An 11,022-nucleotide genomic window follows, 5' to 3' on the forward strand; every position below is an offset into this window, starting at 1 on the left:
TCAGAAGTGGTAACCAGGATTTGTAAGTATAGATAAGTAGCTGGTATCTAGCAGAGACCTCAATTTTCCAACTAGTTATTGAGACTGATCATATCATGTAATTGTTTTAGCTCAGGCTTTTGTACAGTAATTTTTTTTCCTGTCCTGTTCCACATGCTCAGAGAAAAAAAATAGCACCACACTGTAGTACACAGTGATATACATGCCTACTACAGCCTGTCATATAGCCTCACTCTTAAATGTCAAAGGATTTAACCTACTTCAGAGATGTGATGTACAAAAGAATACAATCTGGATTTTGCCCCTTGATGAAAATGTATACACTGACTTTCAGTGATTCAAGTGGAATTTTTTTTTCACCCTTTTCTTGTTAAACAAATGTATTTGTACTTTTCAGATGGAAAACATTTTTGTTTCAGATCATGTTAAGGGAATAAATTAACTACGAATAGATAATTCTTAAAAATACATTTATAGTTAGTGTGAGAAAGTAGGAAAATGGTCAAGAATGGTCCGTCCTGACGTACGGGAAGCCAAGCAGGAAGTCAAGGTGGCAAGACACCTGCATGGATGAACAAGGAGCTCCTGACTGAACTCAAACATAAAAAGAAAGTATCCGAGAGGTGGAAGCAGGGACAGGTGACCCAGGAGGAATATAGAGCCACTGTACCAGTGTGCAGGGACAGGTTAGGAAAGGTAAAGCCCATCTGGAGTTAAATCTGGTGAGGGATGGGAAATGCAACAAGAAAGGCTTCTACAGGTATATCAGCAGCAAAAGGAAGACTAGGGGAAATGTGGGCCCACTGCTGAATGGGGCAGGGGACCTGGTGACAAAGGAAATGGAGAAGGCCAAGCCACTCAATGCCTTCTTTGCCTCAATCTTTACTGGTAAGACTTTAGGAATCCCACAGCCCTCAGACCAGAGGGGAAGTCTGGAGCAAGGAAGACTCCTTGGTGCAGGAGGATCAGGTTAGGGAACACTTAAACAATCTGAACATACACAAGTCCATGGGCCCTGATGGGATGCACCCACAAGTGCTGAGGGAGCTGGCCAATGTCATTGCAAAGCCACTCTCGATTATTTTTAGGAGGTCATGGTGATTGGGGAAATTCCTGAGGACTGGATGAAAACAAAGGTCACTCCTATCTTAAGAAGGAGGATCCAGGGAACTACAGGCTGATCAGCCCCACCTCGATCCCTGGGAAGGTGATGGAGCAAGTGCTCCTGGAAGCCATTTCCAAACATATTGACAAGAAGGTGATGAGGAGTAGTCAACATGGATTTACAAAGGGGAAATTGTGCTTAACCAACCTGATAACCTTCAATGATGAGATGACTGGCTTGGCAGATGAGGGGGGACAGCAGTGGATGACGTTTATCTCAACTTCAGCAAGACTTCTGCCACTGTCTCCCATAACATTCTCACAGACAAACTGCTGAAGTACGGGCTAGATAATTGGACAGTGAGGTGGATTGAAAATGCTCTAAACTGCCAGGCTTAGAGGGTTGTGATCAGTGGCATGAAGTCCAGCTGGAGGCCAGTCACTAGTCATGTACCGCAGGGTATTGATAATAGGGCCAATCCTGTTTAACGGTTTCATTAATGACCTGGATGATGGAACAGAGAGCACCCTCAGCAAGTTTGCAGCTGATACAAAACTGGGAGGAGTGATTGATGCACTGGATAATTGAGCTGCCATCAGAGAGACCTTGACAGACTGGAGAGATGGACAGAGCGGAATCTCGCAGAGTTCCACAAAGGGAAATGCCAATTCCTGCACCTGGGGAGGAATGACCCCAGGCACCAGGACAGGCTGGGGGCTGACCTGCTGGAAAGCAGCTCTGCAGAGAAGGACCTGGGGGTCCTGGTGGACAACAAGTTAAGCATGAGCCAGCAGTGTGCCCTTGTGGCCAAGAAGGCCAATGGTATCCTGGGCTGCATTAGGCAGAGTGTTGCCAGCAGGTCGAGGGAGGTGATCCTTCCTCTCTACTCAGTGCTGGTGAGGCCCCCCACCTGGAGTCCTGTGTCCAGTTCTGGGCTCCCCAGTACAAGAAAGACATGGACATAATGGAGTGAGTCCAGCCAAGGGCCAAAACGAAGATTAAGGGACTCGAGCACCTCTCATATGAGGAGAGACTGAGAGAGCTGGGATAGTTTATCTTCTTGAGGCTAAGGCTCAGGGGGAATTTTATCAATGTGTACAAATATCTGACGGGAGGGAGTAAAGAAGACGGAGCCAGACTCTTTTGAGTGGTATCCAGTGACAGGGCAAGAGGCAAAGGGCACAAATTGAAATAGAGGATATTCCAACATAAGAAAAAACTTTTTTACTATGCGAGTGGTCAAGCACTGGAACAGGTTGCCCAGAGAGGTTGCGGAGTCTCCATCCTTGGAGATATTCAAAACCTGACCAGCCTCGTCCCTGAGCATGCTGCTCTAGCTGACCCTGCTTTGAGCCGGGGGGGGGACGGTTTGGACTAGATGATCTCCAGGGGTGCCTTCCAACTTCAGTGATTCTGTGATTCTAAGTACCATTTTATGTGGGCACTGCATCATGGAGTAGATACTTAATTTCAGGAAGCAACCTAATGAATATGAACACTTTTGGAATTAATTGCCCGTTCCATTAATTGTTTATTTGTGAATGAAAAGAGCTGGTCAGGCAGAGATACTGTCTGATTTCTGGAAATTGCTTCAACAAACTATCCCCAGATGTTGGGGGAGGTGGGAAAGGAAGAAACTCCAGCCACATGTTAATATGTGAAACTTTTGTAGGATATTGAGAGTTCATGATGTGTTTGGATGTTGGGTATTTTGTCTCCTGTGTACTTGGGATTCATTTTTTCTTCTTTTTGTCTGACAAAATGGAAGATCATACCATGAAGAGCAGCATCTTCTGCTGAAGTTTGAAAACTCTAGCTGAGGAAAAGAAATTGGTTGTAACATTTTCTGTGTTCCAGAAAATCAAATTTGTATTGCCTTTTTTTTTTGAAAGCCTTGGAAATGCTTTTGCATGTTATTATATAATTGCTATGTTGAAGAATAAATGATAAATGTTTTATAATAAAGCGGAAATATTACATTTATAAGAAGTGCTGAATTTCAGTGACAATTTGTAAAGGAAATGTGTTTCTGAAGTGCTAGCTTGCTTCAAGATGCTCCCTTTCCAATTTGTTAACTGCATGCTAAGAAGCATTTCTTTCTGAATCTGCATAGGATATTGAGCAAGTCTGTGTTTTGTTTTCAGCATTTTCATTCTTCCTTTGCTTTTTTTAAAGTTGAAGTTGTCTGGAATCTGTGCATAGCTCTCTCTCTTTTGACAAGGATCTGGATAATTGCCTCAACAAATGAACGGCTTTGTTCAGTCAGTTTCTACAATTTCATAAATTGTTTTCCATGCTAAAACTAAGCAAATTTTTACTGAGAAAGTACAAAGAACCATAGTGTAGTTACAGGAGCAGTGTTATTTAAAAGTGTGATAGAAATAATTTAAACGACAGCTACTTTTTATTTGCTTTATTCCAACAAAGTATCTCATTGTGTGCCAGTTAGCGAGCAACAGTGACTTCTGAGTCTCTCCCTCTCTCTCTCACACACATATGCATATATCACAGAAGATTATCACATAAATTGGATAATAAACCACCAGCTGAGGCTCTCACTGCTTCTGGAAACTGTATTTCAAATAAAAAAAATTCCCCTTACATTTAGATAAGTATAATATTTAGCTCTTGTACCTCTTATTTTGTCTAGATGAAGAGGTTCTCTTTATTAATGAAGGGAGCTAGACTTATCTGCATTATATGGATGGAAAAACTGAGATACAAAAAAAAATAAATAAATAAAATAGCTTGCCCAGGCCGGGCAAAGAATGGAACTAAAATTGGACTACACTGCCTCCAATCAATATGGTCTTAATCCAAAGTCCACTGAAATCACTGGAAAGAAAGTCATTGACCAGGTCCTATATGTAATGTAAAATAAACTCATTATTTCAGACAGTTTTTTTTTCCTCCCAACTATGTGGTTACTTCAATATGATTTTTCTGTGCAGGGCTTTTGCAGGCAATAATTGAAATTAATCAATAATAATGATACAATTTAAATGCATATAAGGAAATAACTTCACCATTTTAAGGCTTCTGTCCTATCAATTTGTTTTCAAATGCACACCTTTTTATATAAGACATAATTATATTCACATGTTCTCAATCCACTCATTCTCTTAAAAAATATATAGGATATTTTAAAACTTTGCCCTACTTTTATTTAGATTTTTTCCAGGACTCTATATTCAAACATTTGTTTTTATTAAACCTAAAAAGCTGCAGAAGAACAAAGAGGTATTCTCCAAAAATTTCACAAACTTTTAAATCATGTTCTCAGTCATTGTCTAGCCTGTCAGTTGTAGCTATTAAACTCTTGCCTAGTATAGTAAACAATAAATGAAAGGCTAGCATAGATTATATATTGTTGAATTTGTAAAGTGTGCGTGCATTATGTTGTCTGGTTTATGAAGTTAACTTTACTGAAAATGAGGAGAAATATAAAAGGTTTTGTGAAAATAATGAGCTATAATCAAGATGATTAAGAAAAGTTTCTACACGTTTTCTCAAATTTTTGCATGTAGTTTAAATTGTGAAGTCTATTGCAAGTGACATGATTTTTAAACTTTTTTACTGTCCATGGTGTGCAATATATACAGATTTTTAATAGATTAATGAAATTGCAGCAAAAAAGACTAAAGTTGTTATGGAGCTTAAAATTCTTACAAAATCTTTGGTTTTTAGTTGTTAAATGTGTTAGAGAACTGAGAAAAATGAGAAAGAGCAACTGCACTACTTAATTGAACTGAACCATGGTGATTATATTTAATTAATCATTTCTCAAAAATTATTATAGGAAAATATTCCTTTATTTATGTCTTGATCAGTTGTGATCTTAGGAGATCTGTTTGCAAAACATCTTGGAATCTGATTGCTAATCAATGAAAAAACTGAACTGCATATTTCTGTGATCATAATACAACGCTGACTGGCTTGACAATGCTGGTGAGCTGTGGTTGCATTACCCAAGAAAAGGCTTTATGAGTCATTTCTACCAAGGAGCCACCTGGTAAAGTATTTAATAAATGAGCCTTTTGGAGAATACATTTTAAAACTTTGGTTTAAATGTCTTTCTAATCTAGTATGCCATTTGAGAGGAATAACCCCCTGCTTTGTGGAATTACCACCTAGAACCCATCTCTGCGCAGAAAAGAATTAAACAAATGACTCTGTGTGTTTCTCCACTCACTGCACACCGAGTGAAAGAACCCTTCTTTGGGACAACACCTGTACTGGGGCAGGGGGTTATTCCTCTCAAATGACATACTGTGTTAGAAAGACATTTAAACCAAAGTTTTAAAATGTGTTCTCCAAAAGCAAACTTGCTGACAGTGCACTCTGTCCCTTCATCGATGAATACATTGAAGAAGACTGGACCCAGTACTGACCCCTGGGGGACACCGCTAGCTACAGGCCTCCAGGTGGACTCTGCACCACTGACCACAACCCTCTGAGCTCTGCCATCCAGCCAGTTCTCAATCCACCTCACTGTCCACTCATCCAACCCACACTTCCTGAGTTTACCTATGAGGATGTGATGGGAGACAGTGTCAAAAGCCTTGCTCAAGTCTAGGGAGACAACATCCACTGCTCTCCCCTCATCCACCCAGCCAGTCATCCCATCCTAGAAGGCTATCAGGTTGGTCAAGCATGATTTCCCTTTGGTGAATCCATGCTGACTACTCCTGATCACCTTCTTGTCCTCCACATGCTTAGTGAGGACCTCCAGGAGGAGCTGTTCCATCACCTTTCCAGGGATGGAGGTGAGGCTGACAGGCCTGTAGTTCCCTGGCTCCTCCTTCTTGCCCTTTCTGAAGACTAGGGTGACACTGGCTTTCTTCCAGTCCTCAGGCACCTCTCTTGTTCTTCAGGACCTTTCAAAGATGATGGAGAGTGGCCTAGCAATGACATCCGCCAGCTCCCTCAGCACTCGTGGGTGCATCCCGTCAGGGCCCATGGATTTATGGATGTCAAGTTTGGACAAAAGATCTCTAACCTGATCCTCCTCGACCAAGGGAGAGTCTTCCTTTCTCCAGACTTCCTCTCTTGTCCCCAGGGTCTGGAATTCCCCAGGGCTGGCCTTAGCAGTGAAGACTGAAGCAAAGGCAGCATTCAATAACTCTGCCTTCTCTGTATCCTTTGTTACCAGGGCACCCTTTCATGTGAAATAAAGAATAAAGAAATATATGAAAACTTAGTTTTCATATATAGTGTTCATATATATAGTTTTCATATATATAGTTTTCAGCTTGATCATTTTCTATAAGAACTGTACATCCCGAAATGCTCCAAAAAGAGAAATACATGCATGTGCATCAATATTCTATAAGAAAGGTCCCAACTTTATAGATTTGACTTAAGGAAAAGGTTAAAGGAGATTTTAATTTATTAGGGAAATATTTGCAAATAGTCCCCCACCTGCTCCCTAATACAGATCGTGATTTGATTTTCATTTCAGCTTAAAATGATGAATGTAAACCCAAAGATGAAATTTTTTGAGGAAGAATGCAAAAAACTGGTTAATATTTATGATTCCTCTATATTTTGACCTCAAAATTTGAAACATAAAAGTATCAAAAAGTAAAACTAACTCTTTGAAAGGTGACAGGTTTTGTAACTTGCTAAAAGAAGTAAACTAACTCTGAAGAAAAATTATTAAAACATTTGTAAAATCACACATATTTCATGTATGAATAATGGTGTTTTTGTCCATTATTTTGGGATACGTTTCATTAGGTTCAGTCTCACTTCCATTTTAGTTTAAGATATTGTGGTTATCCCTGTGATAGTTCACCTTAAACATATTTGTATTTTGCATAATGTGAAATAAATTAAAAGAGAATGAAGATAAAATATAAATCCTGTCTTTTTAAAACAAGTTGCTCTTTGCCACTGGTTGTTTCAACTTGATACTTCCGGTCAAGTGTATTAACATGGAAATATATACAGACAGTATATGGTCATTTAGCAAGGACAAAAGTAGAGGCAAGAGGATTGGTTAAATAATTGGAAATAAGATGCAAATCTGAGATGTGGAGAATTTTGGGGTGTATATGCCTTGGAAAGAACTCATTATATTGTACAGGGAGAAGTAGAAATACTGTTTATTGAAAGTAATTAACAACCTTGAATGGGCTAAGGAAAGTGGATATCTCATAAGAGAATAATGATAACTGCTGCAAAATGTGTTTAATTATAATAAATAGGCAAACATTTTAAAATGCTTGGTATCATTAGTTAAGCTGCAATATTGGGAGTCCTAATGTAGACAAGAATCTCACAGTCTCCATCAATCAATCAGGTGCAATTATATGTATTTGCAGTGTTTTGTCCACAGAGATTTTGATGAACAGGGCTTTAGATGTTCAATAAGGCTCTAGCAACATATTAAATATACTACTCCCCTAATTTTTTAAGTGGTTTGGCTAAAAATGGCATCTTGGGTGATTATATTTGGAAAGGATTTAGATGTTGTTATTTTGCAGTTTGTTTCCTTTCTATGTGTCAGAACTTTTCAGTTTCACAGCAGTATGTTTTCCATGCCTGCGTGAATTTTCCACACAGCAGCCTGAAAGAGATAAAGATATTAAAAATTAAACTATTAGGGCCGTAAAACCACAAAAATTTGCAGCAAGATCAGGGACTAGATATACTACAAGAAAGCATGATTTAATTGACTAGGTTTCAAATATCATAGTGTAGATATTAAATTGTATATATCAAGCAAACCAAATCTGTAAAGCATTTTATACACTGAGTTAAATTCTAGTTCTGAAGTGACCTAGGTCTCCTTTTCTATAAAATGACATTATGGGATATGGTCAACTTTTTCTTTTGCATAAAGGCAATAACAAACCATGAATACCAATGTTAAGATGGTAGCAATAAGCTTGTCCTTAAAGAGCTATATTTTAATTTGACAGAACCAAATTCTGTTAGCAGACAGGTACAGCTTACTTTGAAACCAATGAAAACTATGAGCATGAGTCCTTTGGTAGTTTGGGACTCCTTGTTCATACCAAACTCAAATAACTTTCAGATTTTTAATTCTTCCTTTTCCCTTTCCCTCCATCCTTCTCTTGATTGTTTTTTATGTAAAGGACTCCACAGTACATACTTGGAGGTCAAGTCCTCTGTCTGTAGCATTCTCTCCTTAACTTGACCTCTCCATAGGTCAGCAGTCAAGCCCTTTCTCTCTTTGCTTATCCCAAAACCAACAATCTAGACCACTAATTCCAGATCTTTTAAATAAAGCATGTTTATTCAGAACAGACTAGAACATAAAGAGAAAACATATCACATAAAAACTTAAAGAAAAAAGTACATTTTTAGGCTTAGAATTCTGTGATAAACCTAGTGAGCTAGGTCCAAACTAGCATGCACCATAGGTGCATTTTTCTTTTGGCCTAACACACTCAAGCTATTGTGAAATGAGACCACAGTGAAGATGCAGCATTTTTGTTTACCATGGGTGAACAAGGCAAGGTCTGTCCTTCCACTTTTGCCTGGGCTTAACCTTCATTGACTTCTCTAGGGGTATAACCGAAGTGCTGCTGTGATTTCACAGCACTTCACTGTGTTTTTTACCTCAGGGAGGCTTCCACTGGTACAGACTGATGGAAAGTGTGAGACACAAAGCCCTTGTTCCTTCTGCACCGACAGGGGAAGGAAGTAGTTGTCCATCTGTTTACACATCTCTGGTGCCCTCGTCAGTTCCTGAGGCAGAAGAGAGAGTCTCCAGTCATGTTGCAATTGGCTTGAAGGTAGAGGGAGGGGTTGCCCCCAGGGACTCACTGTCTCTGAGGCTGTGCGGACTACTTGTAGGAGGCAGGTGAATAAAGATGACCACAAGGGGAAGAAATTTTCACTGTGGGACTCGGAGGGATTTGCAGAGTAAGCACAAGCGGAGGAGAGCCTGCTGGGACTTAATCCTCTCTGCCTCCTCCTGTGCTTTCTTCTATGACAAGGAGGCACCTAGCCCTCCTTTCCTCCCTCCTGCTCAGTCTTTGAGCAGGGGTACAGGCAGAGAAAGGCCCTCTCCTCATCGTAAAGTATGGAGCTAGAGGGGGTCTGTCTGGGGTGTGGAACAAAGATGAGCAACCCCCATCCCTTGGGAGGGAGGAGGGAAAAGGAAGGAAAGCAGCAGCTACTGCAACCATTAGCTCTGCCTCTAGCTGAAGTATTTCCCAGCTGCTGCATGATGTCACTGCAGTTTGCAGGAGATTGATGTGGGGGCCTCAAGGTATAGACCTATTGAGTCCTGTGCTTTGTCCCTGTTCTGAGCTCACGCGAGAGCGTTCCTTTTTCTCCTTTTCCTGTCTGGAGGAGGTGGGGATAAGGCTAAGTTGTTCGGTAGAGTGGAGTTCTGACAGTTCCTCGTAGTGTCCTGCAGTTTGCATAGAGAGAGACTGGGAACTTGTCTGGGTGCACGCGTCTAAGGAGCCACTGCGAGGTGAGTTACCAGCTTCGCACCTACCCTCTGGCACAACTCACCTCCGCACCTACCCTCTGGCATGGCTACAACCTCCTAGTCGTGACAAGCACAGGGAAGGAGGCGGTAGTCGGATTTATTATTACTTGTTATTATTTCTTGCATTTTTTTTTTTATTCCAGTGACAAGGAACTTCATAGCCTGAGCTCAAAAGTCATTGTCATCGTCATCCTCATTCTCCTTTATTTCTGCCCCTGGCTGGATCTCTTGATGTGTTGACTGAGTAGGGGATATCCAGGCAGGACTGACCCAATGAAATACTGATACAGGTGGGATGTATCTCTGGAGCCCTCGCAGGGCCTCTCCTTGCTCTTGGGGAGATTTTAGGTGGGTGTGAAAAGACATAAAAACAAATCCCCCCAAACACAATAGACTTCCTTTCCGAGGCGAGACAGGAATGTGAAGTATTCTAAGTGAGCATGGAAGGCCTTTCTTTTCTGATGGTGTGCATGCAGGTCACTGATATCTCTGCCTCATGCATTTTTACAGTATGACCTTATGTAAACAAAAAGCTAAGTGATTATTCTTGCAGTCAAAGGAAATAATTGTAGTATTCTGGTTAAAACAGAACCTTAAGAAGGAAATTAACAAAATTCAGAAATGTAATAATATTAAACAATTGACATATTTGAATTAAATGGTGCTACTTATGGATAAATAAGACTGCTGTCAAAATGTAAAGCTTTAAATGTCATCATGCTATTTAAGGAAACATGGAACACTAAAAAATATTTTTGCTTTAACTAGATTTTGGAAAAAAAAATGGTACCAAAAAAAAAAAAGGCAAACCAAAGACTTATGGCATTCTTTTTAAGTGTTCTAGTAGTGTTACTATGCTATGAATGCACAAGCATTTTTGTTATAAGCACCTTCCCTCCCCCCCTTTTTTTTTAAACCAGGGCTTGTATGCAAATCAGGGTTATATTTTTTCCATTTTTTTAAATAAAATGTTATTTCAAAGCCTCTGACCCTGATTGTTCACTGATTTCAGTGGGTTCCATGTGAAGTCATATGTCCACCCACAGGGCTCTCAGCGTAGGCCCAATCAAATAACTAACATGACTAAGACTAGCAAGTTTTTAGTCAACACTTTGGCTCAGGCTTATATTTATATTTCTCTAACTTATTTCAGATGTGATTTCTTGATCAGAAGGTAAACAAAGAGGTTTTTTTTTTTGAATTTCTGAATGTGAGATTTTTGCAGATTACTCTGTAAGGTAGACCTATCTACCTATGGAAACAAAACTTCTGCTGGAAGATGTAGTCTGTTTTATTTGGTAATAGAAATAGGTGCTTTACTGGATGATATGTTGCTCTGCAGAGTATGTTGTATCTATCATGGGTGTGTGGGTGCTGGTGGCACATGGAGAGTTGTATTGAGTCAGACCATAGTCCTTTAAGTTTGGTGTCTTGTTTCTGACAA

Source organism: Struthio camelus, chromosome W (genome assembly GCF_040807025.1).
Source record: "Struthio camelus isolate bStrCam1 chromosome W, bStrCam1.hap1, whole genome shotgun sequence".
NCBI lineage: Eukaryota > Metazoa > Chordata > Aves > Struthioniformes > Struthionidae > Struthio > Struthio camelus.